Source organism: Macaca nemestrina, chromosome 17, assembly GCF_043159975.1.
Source record: "Macaca nemestrina isolate mMacNem1 chromosome 17, mMacNem.hap1, whole genome shotgun sequence".
Lineage (NCBI taxonomy): Eukaryota > Metazoa > Chordata > Mammalia > Primates > Cercopithecidae > Macaca > Macaca nemestrina.
The window spans coordinates 42,531,326-42,545,117 of record NC_092141.1 but is presented as its reverse complement, the minus strand read 5'-3'; the positions used below and the strand labels follow the sequence as shown (position 1 = coordinate 42,545,117).

General features: G+C 44.4%; 1 protein-coding gene across 1 annotated transcript in view; it reads left to right on the top strand.

Annotated features, from left to right (window-relative positions):
- Positions 1 to 13,792, top strand: part of LOC105485175 (acid sensing ion channel subunit 2) — a 1,135,324-nt gene that overhangs the window by 183,415 nt on the left and 938,117 nt on the right. The window lies entirely within an intron of this gene.

Below are 13,792 nucleotides of genomic sequence, written 5' to 3'. Positions count from 1 at the left end.
GTGGCAGACGTGGTCTCAGTCCCAGATTTCCTAATGCCAAATTTAGCAATCTTTCTTTTAAGAAAGTTGTCTGCTGTAAAATACTTTACAAATGTAAGAATGTCTTATCATCTTTCTGTTGGCCTTTGTTTTCCTGAAAGTCAGTTACTTCAGTCCTCCTGATTGGCTCCATGAACTAAAGACTCATGTTTGTGAAAACCCTCAGAACTCCCCAATGACAAGACATGCTGAGTTTAATGGTTTCATTCAGACAATGATAAAATTATGACAATGATGGTGATATATATTATACATATTATTATACATTATATGGAACATACATAATATATAATATAACAATAGCATAACTTAAGCACCTGTTATGTGTGAAGTACAGTAGCAGGAGCTAGCCTGCTTTCTTCTCAATTCTGTCCAATGCATATTTCAGTCACTTCCCCTCTCTGAGCTTCAGTTTTCTCATCTGAATAATGAAAGCCCAAGAACAGATGCTTCCTTTTTGTGCTGACATTTTTCTCTCTGTGCTTCATATTATCAGCACCTACTCTGTGTCCAGAAATGGGGAAGGAGCATGGGACAGAAATGAAAATGTGAATACTTGGTTCTGTTCTCCTAAGCCACTCACCCTATTCTTCAGGAGGCAAGACAATGGGACCCAATGCACCCAGAAAACAGTGGTGCAACATAGACAGCAGTGGACTAGAAATGAGATGAGGAGGCTGTGAGATGGGAAGGGGGCTGGTAGAAGTGTAGTTGGGAGCAGAGTCTGGGCACCAGTCCAGGCCGGAAGACTGACTCCTGCAGTTATGAGCTGTGCAACCTTGGGGCAAGTGGGTGCTATACACCTCTCTAGATCTCAGTGTTCTTATCTTTAAAACTGAGCTCCTCTTACATATGTTTCCGGGAACCTGGGAGGTGGAGAGACCACAAGATGTGCACACAGTCTTATCCTTAAAACTGAGCTCCTCTTACATATGTTTCCGGGAACCTGGGAGGTGGAGAGACCACAAGATGTGCACACAGTCCGTGAACAAAATAGCTGACACCCCAAGTAGAGATGTGGCAAGGAGTGAAGTGAAAAGAAGTTAGAAAGGGAGGGGGATGCAGAATCTGTAGTTGTTGAGGAAGGCTTCCTGTAGGAGGTAGCTTAAGGTCAGCCTCAAGAAATATATTAGTTTGGGTTGGGAGACATGACACTAGTCATTTTTCACTAAAAATGGTTTTCTCCTCTTTGGCCCCCATCTGTGCCTCTTTGGAATGGAGCATGAATATTAAGCACATTTTTCATACACTTCGAAGAAAACTAGACAGTGCAGGCAGTGGCCCGGTGAATCTCTTACATATTTAAACAGCATCCTGTTGATTTGAGGTGGAGTCAGCTGAGCCTTGGTTTTTCTGTCTCAGTAGCCCCCAGTACAAGCTGACATGAGCACTTTATTCCTGTGACCACTTTATTCCTGACCCAAAATGATAACAGAAGAGACACCCCACATTCTACACAACATGCAAAACGTTGTGCTGTTTACAAGGCATTAGAATAGCTTCAGAATTCACTGTGGCTCTGGGATGAAGAATGGACTGAGCCCGCTTTTTCTCTCCCTGGAACGTCTACCTCCCCATCCATCCTGCTATTGGGCCATTCATCCTTGGGTATTTGAGCATCTACTATGTACCAGGCACTATATTCTTTCAAGACTCCATTCAGATGTCACCTCCCCCAGGAGGCCTTTGTTGATACACACCCCTGCCTCAGCTGGGCTCAAAGCTCCTCCTCCATGTTCCAAAGAACCCTATGTTTATTACTTATCTTCCCAAGTTTTATCTCTATGCCTCCTTCCTCATTTGACTGTGGGCTCCTTGGTCTCTTTCACTAGCAAATGGTAGAGTCTCAGATGGTGTTTGCAGGCCCACAGAACTGGACTTGTTCGTGGGCTTGCATTCTGGGGTGGGAGTAGGCATTGAACACATGGCGGCAAGTGTGCTGAGTGTTAGAAGAAGGAACTGCATGGAGTCCTGACAGTGAAAGGCCAGCCTCTTCTGGAACCAAGGAATTCCTACTTGATGATGTGAGTTTTAAGCTGATATTGAAGGATTTGTAGCTGTTAGGTAGCTTCCTGAGTTGGCTTCTCCCTAGCTGGTTCTTACTTCTTCCCAGGGCTACAGTTTGGAAAGTGGAGATGGAGGTTGGAAAGCAACTGTGGAGAGAAATGTTGGGTTCTGAGCTTCCATGACACCTTCCCACCTGAAGGGGCAGCCAGGGCTACCTGACTCCCTTTGGTTGACTTGTTTCCTCCCTCCCAAATATGTCCTTTATGCTACACAGCAAGGCAAGCAGGTGGGCTTTTTGAAATTCTTCCTTGGTCTGAGCAATCATCACCTGAGAAGGCAATTATGCAAATCACTCCGTGATCTTCCCAGAACAGCAAGCGTGCTCTGGAGAGAAAATCCAAACAGTAAACACCTCTTTGGCTGCCCCTGTGAGGACAATGCAGGCACCTTGTTTGAGGAGCACCCATTACTATGCAGCTCAGCTTCAGCCAGGTGGAGTTGGAGGACAGAATTTCCCGTGATACTCTGTCAGTTCCCAGGGACATAAGCTCAGGATGAGCTCTCTGCTCCATTCTAGCCTCCACCACTGACTGTGATGGACCTGTTCAGGATCCACCAGTTAAGGGCCTGTCTTCTGCCCCCATCATCCCTGCTGGGTCCTGCAAAATGCTGAGGCTTTGTCCTACATGAGCAGCATAACTGTGTCCTGAAGCAGTGACCCTGCCCCTGCCAATAGCTGCACATTCCTCTTATGCACTTGGTTCATGGGCTGGAGTGTCTCTTTTAAAGATACTTTTTCTAGCTTTCATCAAAGCCGGTCAAATTCTTTTGGTTCTTCCGTTCTCAGTTTCCACATAGAGTTTCCTTCCTTTCCCTTCCCTGTTCCTTTCTCTTACTAGAGTTACCACCTTGGCCTGGGCATTGATCACCTTATGCGTAGCTGGCTGACCCAAAGGTCTCAGCCCTAATTTAGATCTCCTCCACTTCCACGTACTTAGGGTTGCCTGCATTATTTATCTCATTCAGGTATTCAACAAATATTTATTTGTTGGGTCTCTATTCGCGTCCTAGTGATAGCGTGGAGATTAGAGCAGCACCTATCTGACTCTTGCAGAGGCTTATATTCTGGGGTAGGGGCAGGCATTGAACGCCTGGCTGCAAGTGTGCTGAGTGTTAGAAGGTAGAACTGCTGTGGAGCCCTGGCAGTGATAGGGTGAGTTTTAAGCTGATATTGAAGGAATCGTAGGACTTAGGTAGGTGAAGCATGCTCAAGGAAGAGGACAAATGCCTGAAGCAGGAGACAATGGTACATTCTAGAAACTTAAAGTCCAGTGTGGCCAGAATATAAATTGGGAGGAAAAGTGGCTCATGCTGAGGCCAGAGATCAGCAAGGTCCTGACTACTGAAGGCTCTCAAACCATGGTTAAGGAGTTTAGGTTATATCCTGAGAGCAACAGGAAACTTTTGAAGAGTTTTAACAGAGCTCACAGTTCTCCATGGGTGTAATGGTCCAGGATCAATCTCCAATCAAACATTTAGGCATGAAACTCATTCATCTATGTACATACATTAGTCAGGACTCTTTCCATTTCTGGCAATGAAAACTCAACTCAAAGTGGTTTGAGAGAAAGGACATGTATTGGTGCAAGGACTGAAGCATACAGGCAGATCTAGATTTAGGGGCTCAAATGTCGCTCTCCATCTTTTGGGTCTGGTATCCTCTGTGTTGGCTCCATTCTCAGGCTCTGTTCATGAGAAGGCAGAGGTGGCTGCTGGCAGCTGCGGGCTAACACTTCACTGCAGCAGTTTCCACAGCAGAAAGACAGTGACACTTGCCTAATAGTTTCATTAAGAGCCTTGGCATTGACTGAATTTATCCCACTTGTGTCAGATGCTCATTCCTAAACCAACAACTGGAGCTAGGGTGAACTATGCTGATGGATCAGGCTGGATCACACACCCATCCCTGGATCTGGGCAGTGTGATTAGCATAGGCAAAGCCCATTGACCAAGAGTAGAAGAGCAGTGGGTGACAAAAAGGAGACTTTGGGCTATATCACTGGAAAGTTGAGGAATGAGTGCTGGAACACCATATGCAAGAACAGCAGGCATGATGGTTAATATTGTATCTACGAAGTAACTAACTTGCTTTTGATTGGATTGAAGGATGCAAAGTATTGTTCCTGGGTATGTCTGTGAAGGTGTTGCCAAAGGAGATTAACATTTGAGTCAGTGAACTGGGAGAGGCAGACCCACCTTCAATCTGGGTGGGCACTGTCTAGTCAGCTGCCAGCATGGCTGGAATAAGGCAGGAAGAAGCTGGAAGGACTTGCCCTGCTGAGTCTTCCAGCCTTTATCTTTCTCCCATGCTGGATGCTTCCTGCCCTTGAACATCAGACTCCAAGTTCTTCAGCTTTTGGACTCTTGGACTTACACTAGTGGTTAGCCAGGGGCTCTCAGGCCTTTGGCCACAGATTGAAGGCTGTACTGTTGGCTTCCCTACTTTTGAGATTTGGGGACTCAGACTGACTTCCTTGCTCCTCAGCTTGCAGATAGCCTATTGTGGGACTTCACCTTGTGATTGTCTGAGTCAATACCCCTTAATAAACTCTCCATCACACATACAGCTGTCTTATTAGTTCTGTACCTCTAGAGAACCCTGATTAATACAGTAAATTGGTACCAGGATTAGGGTGCTGCTGTAAAGATACCCAAAAATGTGGAGGCAACTTTGGAACTAACAGGCGGAGGTTGAAACAGTTTGGAGGGCTCTAAAGAAGATAGGAAAATGTGGGAAAGTTTGGAGCTTCCTAGAGACTTGGAGGGCTCAGAAGACATGAAAATGTGGGAAAGTTTGGAACTTCCTAGAGTCTTGTTAAATGGCTTTGACCAAAATGTTGATAGTGGTATGGACAACAAAGTCCAGGCTGAGGTGGTCTCGGATGGAGGTGAGGAACTTAGAAATGGATCCAGGGTGACTCTTGTTATGCTTTTGCAAAGAGACTGGTGGCATTTTTTCCCTGCCCTACAGATCTGTGGAACTTTAAACTTGAGAGAGATGATTTAAGGTATCTGGCAGAAGAAATTTCTAAGCAGCAAAGCATTGGAAAGGTGACAGAGTATAAAAGTTAGAAAATTTGCAGCCTGACCATGCAGTAGAAAAGAAAAACCCATCTTCTGGGGAGAAATTCAAGCCAGCTGCAGAAATTTGCATAAATAACGAGGAGCCAAATGTTAATCACCAAGACAACAGGGAAAATGTCTCCAGGGTGTATCAGAGACTTTTGTGGCAGCCCCTCCCATCACAGGCCAGGAGGCCTAGGAGGAAAAATGCTTTCATGGACTGGGTCCAAGACCCCCTCTTCAGTGTGCAGCCTCTGGACATGGTGCCCTGCATACCACCTGTTTCAGCTCTAGCCATGGTTAAAAGGGGCCAAGGTACAGCTCAGGCCATTGCTTCAGACGGTACAAGCCCCAAGCCTTGACAGCTTCCATGTGGTGTTGGTCCTGTGGTTGCAAAGAAGACAAGAATTGAGATTTGGGAACCTCCTCCTAGATGTATGGAAATGCCTGAATGTCCAGGCAGAGGTGTGCTGCAGGGACAGAGTCCTCATGGAGAACCTCTGCTCAGGCAGTGCAGAAGGGAAGTGTGGGGTTAGACCCCCCACACAGAGTTCCCAATGGGGCACTGCCTAGTGGAGCTGTGAGAAGAGGACCACCATCCTCCAGACCCCAGACCCCTCTAGACTGGTAGATCCACTTACAGCTTGCACTGTGCACCTGGAAAAGCCGCAGACACTCAATGCCAGCCATTAAAGCAGCCAGGAGGAGAGCTGTACCTGCAGAGCCACAGTTGAGGGGCTTCCCAAGGCAGTAGGAGCCCACTTCTTGCAACAGCGTAACCTGGATGTGAGACATGGAGTCGAAGGAGATCATTTTGGAACTTTAAGGTTTAATGACTACCCTATTCGATTTTGGACTTGCATGGGGCCTGTAACGCCTTTGTTTAGGCCAATTTCTCCCTTTTGGAATGAGTGTATTTACCCAATTCCTTCACCCCTATTGTATCTACAAAGTAACTAACTTGCTTTTGATTTTACAGGCTCATAGGCAGAAGGAACTTGCCTTGTCTTAAATGAGACTTTGGATTGTGACTTCTGAGTTAATGCTGAAAGGAGTTAAGACTTTGGGGAACTGTTGGGAAGGCATGATTGGTTTAGAAACGTGAGGACATGAGATTTGGGAGGGTCCAGGTGCGAAATATGTTTGGGTGTGTCCCCACCCAAATCTCATCTTGAATTGTAGCTCCCATAATCCCCATGTGTCATGGGAGAGACCTGGTGGGAGTTAATTGAATCATGGGGGTGGATTTTCCCATGCTATTCTCATGACAGAGAATAAGTTTCACGAGATCTGATGGTTTTATAATGGGTAGTTCCCCTGCGCACATTCTCTTGCCTACTGCCATGTATGATATGCCTTTGTTACTCCTTTGCCTTCTATCACGATTGTGAGGCCTCCCCAGCCATGTGGAACTGTGAGTGCATTAAACCTCTTATCTTTATAAATTACCCAGTCTCAGATACGTCCTTATAACAGTGTGAGAACAGGCTAATACAGCAAGTGTCTACTACATAAATCCTCAAGAAACCTTCAACTCCAGTCAGGCTAGATTCCATATTCTGTGGACCCCAAGGACATGTTGCTTCTCTTCTCTTCTAAGTCTTTGTGCTTGAGGTTGCCTGGAAAGAAATGCACCTGGATTAGAGAAGATAGTTTTAGCATCTGGGTCAGAGTTGAATTCAGAGCTTTGGGTATGTAAGGACAGGTAGATATATGAGTGAGGGCATGGTAGAGGTTGTGTGAGAATTCCCTCCTGGAGGTCATTACCAACCCCAAACGAGCTTTTCCAGATGCTCATCCTTCATCTCTGGGATTAGCAGAGAAAAAGGACAATAAATCCCCATTATTCCAATTGTCAGAGCTGGGTGAGCAGTCAGGGCAGCAGCTGCCAGGCCCATGGCCAGGTGGCCACAGAGCAGCTATCCCCTGCCTCTCTACAGAAGCCTCGCTACTTGCAGAGGTAGACAACTGTCCCAGCTCTCAGGAGCTGTAGGCTGAGTGAGGCATATGCCATCAGGACCAAAAGGAGCAGGCTCATCTAGCCGGGCACTAGGTCAAGATCTGCCATGATGTCAGTACTTGAGAACCTTAGATGGTGTTTGGCAGGCCCACAGAACTGGACTTGTTCATGGACTTGCATTCTGGGGTGGGGGCAGGCATTGAACACATGGCTGCAAGTGTGCTGAGTGGTAGAAGGAGAAACTGCTATGGGGTTCTGACAGTGGGGGCCAGCCTCCTCTGGGGCTGAGAAATGCCTCCCTGGTGATGTGAGTTTTAAGCTGATATTGAAGTATTAGTAAGAGGTAGGTAGGCTACTGATTTGGCTTTTCCCCAGCTGGTTCTTACTCCTTCCCAGGGGTGCAGTTTGGAAAGGGGAGATGGAGGTTGGAAAGCGGATGTGGAGAGAAACGTTGGGCTCAGAACTTCCGGGACACCTTCCTGCCCGAAGGGGCAGCCAGGGCTACCTGACTCCCTTTGGTTGAGTTTTTCACTCCCTCGCAAATATGAAAGAACTTACACTTGTGTCACAACCCTAGCCTGGCCTTGCTTCAGCCTTTCTCAGGTCAATTCCTGAGATACAACCCACTTCAGACTTTGAACCCTCATTCTCTGAATGGTGGAAGCTGTTCTTCAAGAGCGCTTTCCCAACGCTCCCTCTCCTATTGACTCTCCTGCTTGGATAACTGCCTAAACACTTCAACACTAAGACTTTCCTTTATTCAGTGATTCATTTTTTAAAAAATTAATTAGCTATTTCTTGACGCCCTACTATGTGTCAGGCACTCGACCTCTGACTTGTCTCTACCTTGTTTCATGAGTCCATCACTCATTATATTATATTGATTATAATAGTCTAATGATAGGCCCTCAGCTTGTCTATCAGTCAATGGCCACTCAGGAGATAGGAACTATCCCAGGCGTTTGAACGGAGAGAATGTAATACAAAAAAATTTTAACTAGGTGTAAATTCATTAACCAGGTATCTGAAAAAGTAAAAGAGGACACTAAGGTGTTACAGAGGTAGTAGCTACTACAGAAAACATCCACTGTCCCTTGGGCTGGAGGAAAAAAGGTTGGGATTATTAAAATGCAGGAAGTTGGAGGAGGGGCCCTGTTGGGCTGGAGCTCAGACCTCTGAGAGGGAGATGCTGATCGGCTAGTACTGGTGTCTCTGAGCTCAACACAGGAGAGGTCCCATGGGGCTGGCTTCAGACCACTGAGAAGAGGGTGCCTGCCAGCTGGTGCTGGTATTTTGGTGGTGAGTGGTGGAATGCATACCACTGGTTCTGCAAGTGTTGGAAAAAAACATACTGAGTTCAGCTGCCGCTTTAGGAAGGAACTACCTCTGCCAAGATGAAGCAGCACCACTGGGGTGAAGCTTCCAGGAACAAAAGCAGGCAGGAAGCCACCAGGAAGCGAGCTGGAAGTCCTTTTTCTCTCCAGCCTTGCAACCTTCCCCTAGTGCCCCCTATTAGCAGAACCTAACGTTAACCCAGCTGGCAAGAAAATAGGATTGGCAGCACCAGCAGGCCAAAGCTACACAGAGAAGGGTTGGTTTAAAATGGAAAGACAGTAACTTAATGAACACACATAGGACAGGTGACCCTTCATTTACCATACTTCCTTGGTGCCCGGAACAGTGATGGCTAGAGTGTGTTATTGGAAATACCTTGGATTTGGAGTAAATGGACCCATTTCTACCGCTTAATTTCAGTGTGACTTACTGGTCAAGTCATCAATATCTCTGAGCCTTCATTTTCTCATCTGTAAAATGGCGAAAATAACCCCTGACCTACATACCTACCAACCTACCTATCTTGGATGCAAGCAAGAAATCAGTGTAATAAAGCAAGTATGAGAACTTTACACCTTGTATCCTGCCTCTCAGATGCAGCACAATGAATCAGTACTCAATATAATACTCTTCCCCATGGAAGAAAATGTCAGTCTATTTAGGGTTTTGAACATCCTCTTAAAGAACATATCCCCTTGGAGACTTCAAGGTTCTTCTTATAAGCAAGAAAGGCACAAACCAGGCTGCGTGTCAGGGAAACTTTCCTGACAATGTGAACATTGTATGAAAGAAAACAAGCCATTTCTTCTCAGAAATGAGGTTCTATTGCATAAGACATCTCAAACAGACTCAGACAAAACACTCGCAGCTACGTGGCAGAGCTGGGGGTAAGTTAGAGGGAATCAGGCGGCCCTTGTCCTTGGGGATGAACAGTCAGCACTGGTGAAGCTCTTTCCCACGTCTAATTTTGAGGCACATTTTACAGCTCCAGTGGCACTGTGTGGGTGTTGGAGACATTGCCTCTTCTCATCTTAATGATGTTTTGCTTTAACAGAGACGTTTTGCTTCTTGGAGCTCTGCTTGCTTCTTCAAGGTAATAAGCCTCCCAGGATGCCCTGGGTGGGATTGGGAGCTTGCTCCCAGCTTTAGGCATATTGGCTGCCATGGAGCAGTGAGCAAAAACGGGGAGGGTCCTAAATCTACAGGATCATGTGTGGCCCAGTTTGACTGCTCCCACACATACTGATGGGTGACTGGGCCACAGATACCACACTTCTGAGTGTGGTACCACACATCCAAGCCACCACCCACAATACTCCCCTCATTCAGGAAGCTGGCCTCTTCCTTGTTCAACGCTGCTTGTTGAAATTTCCCCAGATCTTACCAACATTCCGCTGCACACAACACACTCCTCCCCATCTCAGGGCCAGGGCACAGTTTTGCCTGGCCTTGTATTGACCGCTGCTGCATCCCACCTCCACAGACGCTGAGTAGGCAATGGTGTCAGATAAGCTGGGATTCCAACCTGTCTCATTCTTGGTTGTTAACTTTGGACAGTTTTTTAAACTTCTGTCCCTTTGTTTCCTCAAAAGAAGAAATGGATGTCGGCAGGCTTAGTTCAGGTTCCCTTCTCTAATTCGCTCCTATGGTCCTGCCTAAATACTCATCAAAGCAATGTGCTCCAAAACTCATCCCTACCCTATGTGGCCTAAAGAATGTGCTATGGAACTCCATTGCCCAGCAAATTAAATTTAAATTCCAAAGTCTCACATTCAGAGCTCTCTATCATCTTAATCTATAGTTTCTATTCTTGCTCCTTCCTCTTAATATACTTATTTACCCCAACCAACATGGGCTAGTTTGTAATCCCCAGCATTGAATGACACATTCTCCCATCCAAGCCACCACCCACAATACTCCCCTCATTCAGGAAGCTGGCCTCTTCCTTGTTCAACCCTGCTTGTTGAAATTTCCCCAGATCTTACCAACCTGAAAGCACTTCATCCTTCTTTGAGATGTTTTATTTTTCAGCAGGGTTTATACACTACATTGATTTGTATGATTTTTTTTTTAACTACAGCTGAAGGAGAGCAAGCAACCAAGTAGACACAATAGACCAGGATTTGAATCTGGTCTATTGTGATATGTATATTCAGTACTTTACTGAAAAGATTATAGATAATGTATATAAAATTATGATCACAGTATCTAATAAAGGGTAGTGATTATTATCACACAGTATTAGGTACATATTAAACACTCAGTGAAAATCTATTGGATTGATTTGAGTACCTGACATAGGGTTTGAAGCAATAATATTGGATGTAAAAGTTATAAATTGGTATTTTTAAGAATTGGATTTGTTTCAGATTTTAAAGCAACATGTACTCATTGTAGAAAATGTATAACATGTGTGCATGTGTATATAAAAAGGTAGGAGAAATGTCGCTTATAATCTCACAACTCAGTGGTAATTACTCTTAACACATTATGTGTTTTTTTTTCAATTTTAAATGCATTGTATGTAGATGATCTCATACAAATATATAGTTTTGTTTCTAATGTTTGTATATGTCATAAATAAAGGTTAGAAACCTACTGTTTAAACTATTATAAAATAATATGTGATAGTCATTTTAAATACAAAAAGTATTAAACCATTTAATTAAAATACTCAAATCTAGCCTACTATACATATTTGGGGGTATTTTCTTACAACCTTTTATAATTGCATTTTTGCTTATTTCAGGAATCATGATTAGAGTAAAAGCATTTTCCTATGCTATAAAACAATTTTCTGACATCGTTTTTGATGGTTACATAATATTTTACCCTACATAATTTGTTTAATCCTACCTTTATTTCTACATAGTTAGGATGTTTTTTTACTTTTTCCCATTATCAATACATCTTCATCTGAATTTTAAATGTTTTCCTTGGGATAGGGAGTGCAATTTTATCAGCAATTTTTTAAAAGCCCGAATTGTAATGACTTAGAGTAAGTATGTTATCTCACATGACTAAAAGTGCAAATGAGGCTGTATTTGGATGAGTTAGTTCAGTGACTTGATGATATCATCAAGGACCCAGGCATCTTCCATCATTTTGCTCCTGTTTTCTTTAGTGCATGATGTGAATAGACATCATAACAAATTATTTACATATATTAGCTTCTTTCATCTTCACAGCATCCCTAAGAAGTGGGATCCTATTATTATTCTCATGGTAAGAATAAGGAAACAAGCTCAGCAAAGTACCTTGCCTAGGATCCCATGGCACAGCATGTAAGAGATTGTAAGAGATGGACCTGCCGAGGTTCCAGACATCATATCCTCACTCCATCACCCAGAAGGAGGGAAGGATCTAACTCTTCCTCTGTCTCTTCCCCACCTTTTTGATTTGATAAATTTCTAAGCTACGCAAAATTTGGAAGCATATTAGAATGAGCATCTGTATTCCCTTCTCTTCACTCATTGCTCACCATTTGCTATGTTTGCTTCCTCTCCTCTCTCTCATTCTCTTTCTCTCTCCCAGTTGAAAGTGATTTGAAGGTATCATGGGGTCTATGTCTCTTTTTCAAAACTTTTAAAATTGAAATATGATATGCTTGCACAAAGTGCGTTTATTATATGTATGCGGTTTAATAGAATTCCACAAATTGATCACACCTGTGTAACCAGTGCTCCCCTCCTCTGAAATGTATAAAGGGTGATATTGAAAAGAAAAAAGTTCTTTCGGTAAGAAAGAAAAGAGGAAGAGGCCAGGCAGGGTGGCTCACACCTGCAATCCCAACAATTTAGGAGGCCAAGACAGGTGGATAACTGAAGGTCAGGCGTTCAAGACCAGCCTGGCCAACATGGTGAAACCCCGTCTCTACTAAAAAAAACAGATATATACAAAAATAAGCCAGGCATGGTGCCACGTGCCTGTTGTCCCAGCTACTCGGGAAGCTGAGGCAGGAGAATCCCTTGAACCCAGAAGGTGGAGGTTGCAGTGAGCCGAGATGGCGCCACTGCACTCCAGCCTGGGTGACAGAGTGAGATTCTATCTAAAAAAAAAGAAGAAAGAAAGAAAAAAGAGGGAAGAATAGGTGTAGCATATTGGCACCCACAGTGTCTGCTGCTGCATCATCTCAGTGACCGTGCTTTCTTTCTTAAGCTGAAAACGGAAATTGGCCACAGAGCATAAAGGAATGAGGACCATGGTAATACAGCACAGGAAGGCACAGTTTCCAGGTCACCATGGACTTTGGAGTCAGAGATTCCTGGATTGAAATCTCAGTTCTACCTTTTATATGCTTTATGATCTTAAGCAAGATATTCATTCTCACAGAGCCTCATTTTCTTCATCTGTACATTGGAAATAATAACAGGGCCTACCGCTGAGGGCCACTGTGAAGGTGGAAGGAGTTAGTATTTGTAAATCATTTACTATGTTACCCAATTTATAGTGTGCACTCTAGAAATGATACCTGTTGTTATTATTATTACTAATCATAATAATAATCTTGCCAAATATATGTTATTACTATTCTTGTTTACAATAGAGAAAATGGATGGCCTGAGAGATAAAGAGATTAATTGAGTAATAAGTAACAGAGCCAGGATTCACAATCAGGTTTTTCTGGCTCTAAACTTGTTACCTCCCAATGAATAGATCAGGCCTGGACAAATGGGGGACTAAATCATACCCCTGAAGATCAATTTGTTAACTGACAGTTTTATAATAAGAGATGTAATTGCTAAGCAGCCATTGAGCTGGTGCCAGCAGGCCAGCACTTGCTTCTTCCCAAAAAGAAAGTGCAAAAGGCAAGAGGAATGGTGCTAAAATGGCTGGAGCTGCCTTCAGGACCACCCAGCACCCCAGCCCTTGCAGATTCTCCAGACAGCACTGGACCCAGATGAGGGGACCTAGGGTCTCATCAGGACTTTTCTTCTGACCTTTCAGGTGACTGTCATTGGTCCCTTCCTCTCTGCGAACTTCGGCCTCCACATGGCCAAGGCAGTGGGCATGGGGAGTTCTGGTGGAGGTGATGTCTGTGGACCTGGCTTGCTTCAGCAAGCTGGGACTCCAGGTCCCCACTCATTGCTGCCGCAACTCCCAACCCCACCTTCCCTTCAGTATTCAGAAGGGGGATTCGTCATTTGGGTTTTTTATAACTCACTTCTCTATTGCTTTATTACTTTTCCAGTGACAGGCAGCAGAATAGACTTTGTCTCGATATTGGCTGAGGGAACGTGGTCTGCATTTATTACAAAATCTGATTTCATTTTGGTTTTACTTCTTTTTGTGTATGGGGGAGGAGGCCTGATCCTCCTGTAGGTCAGC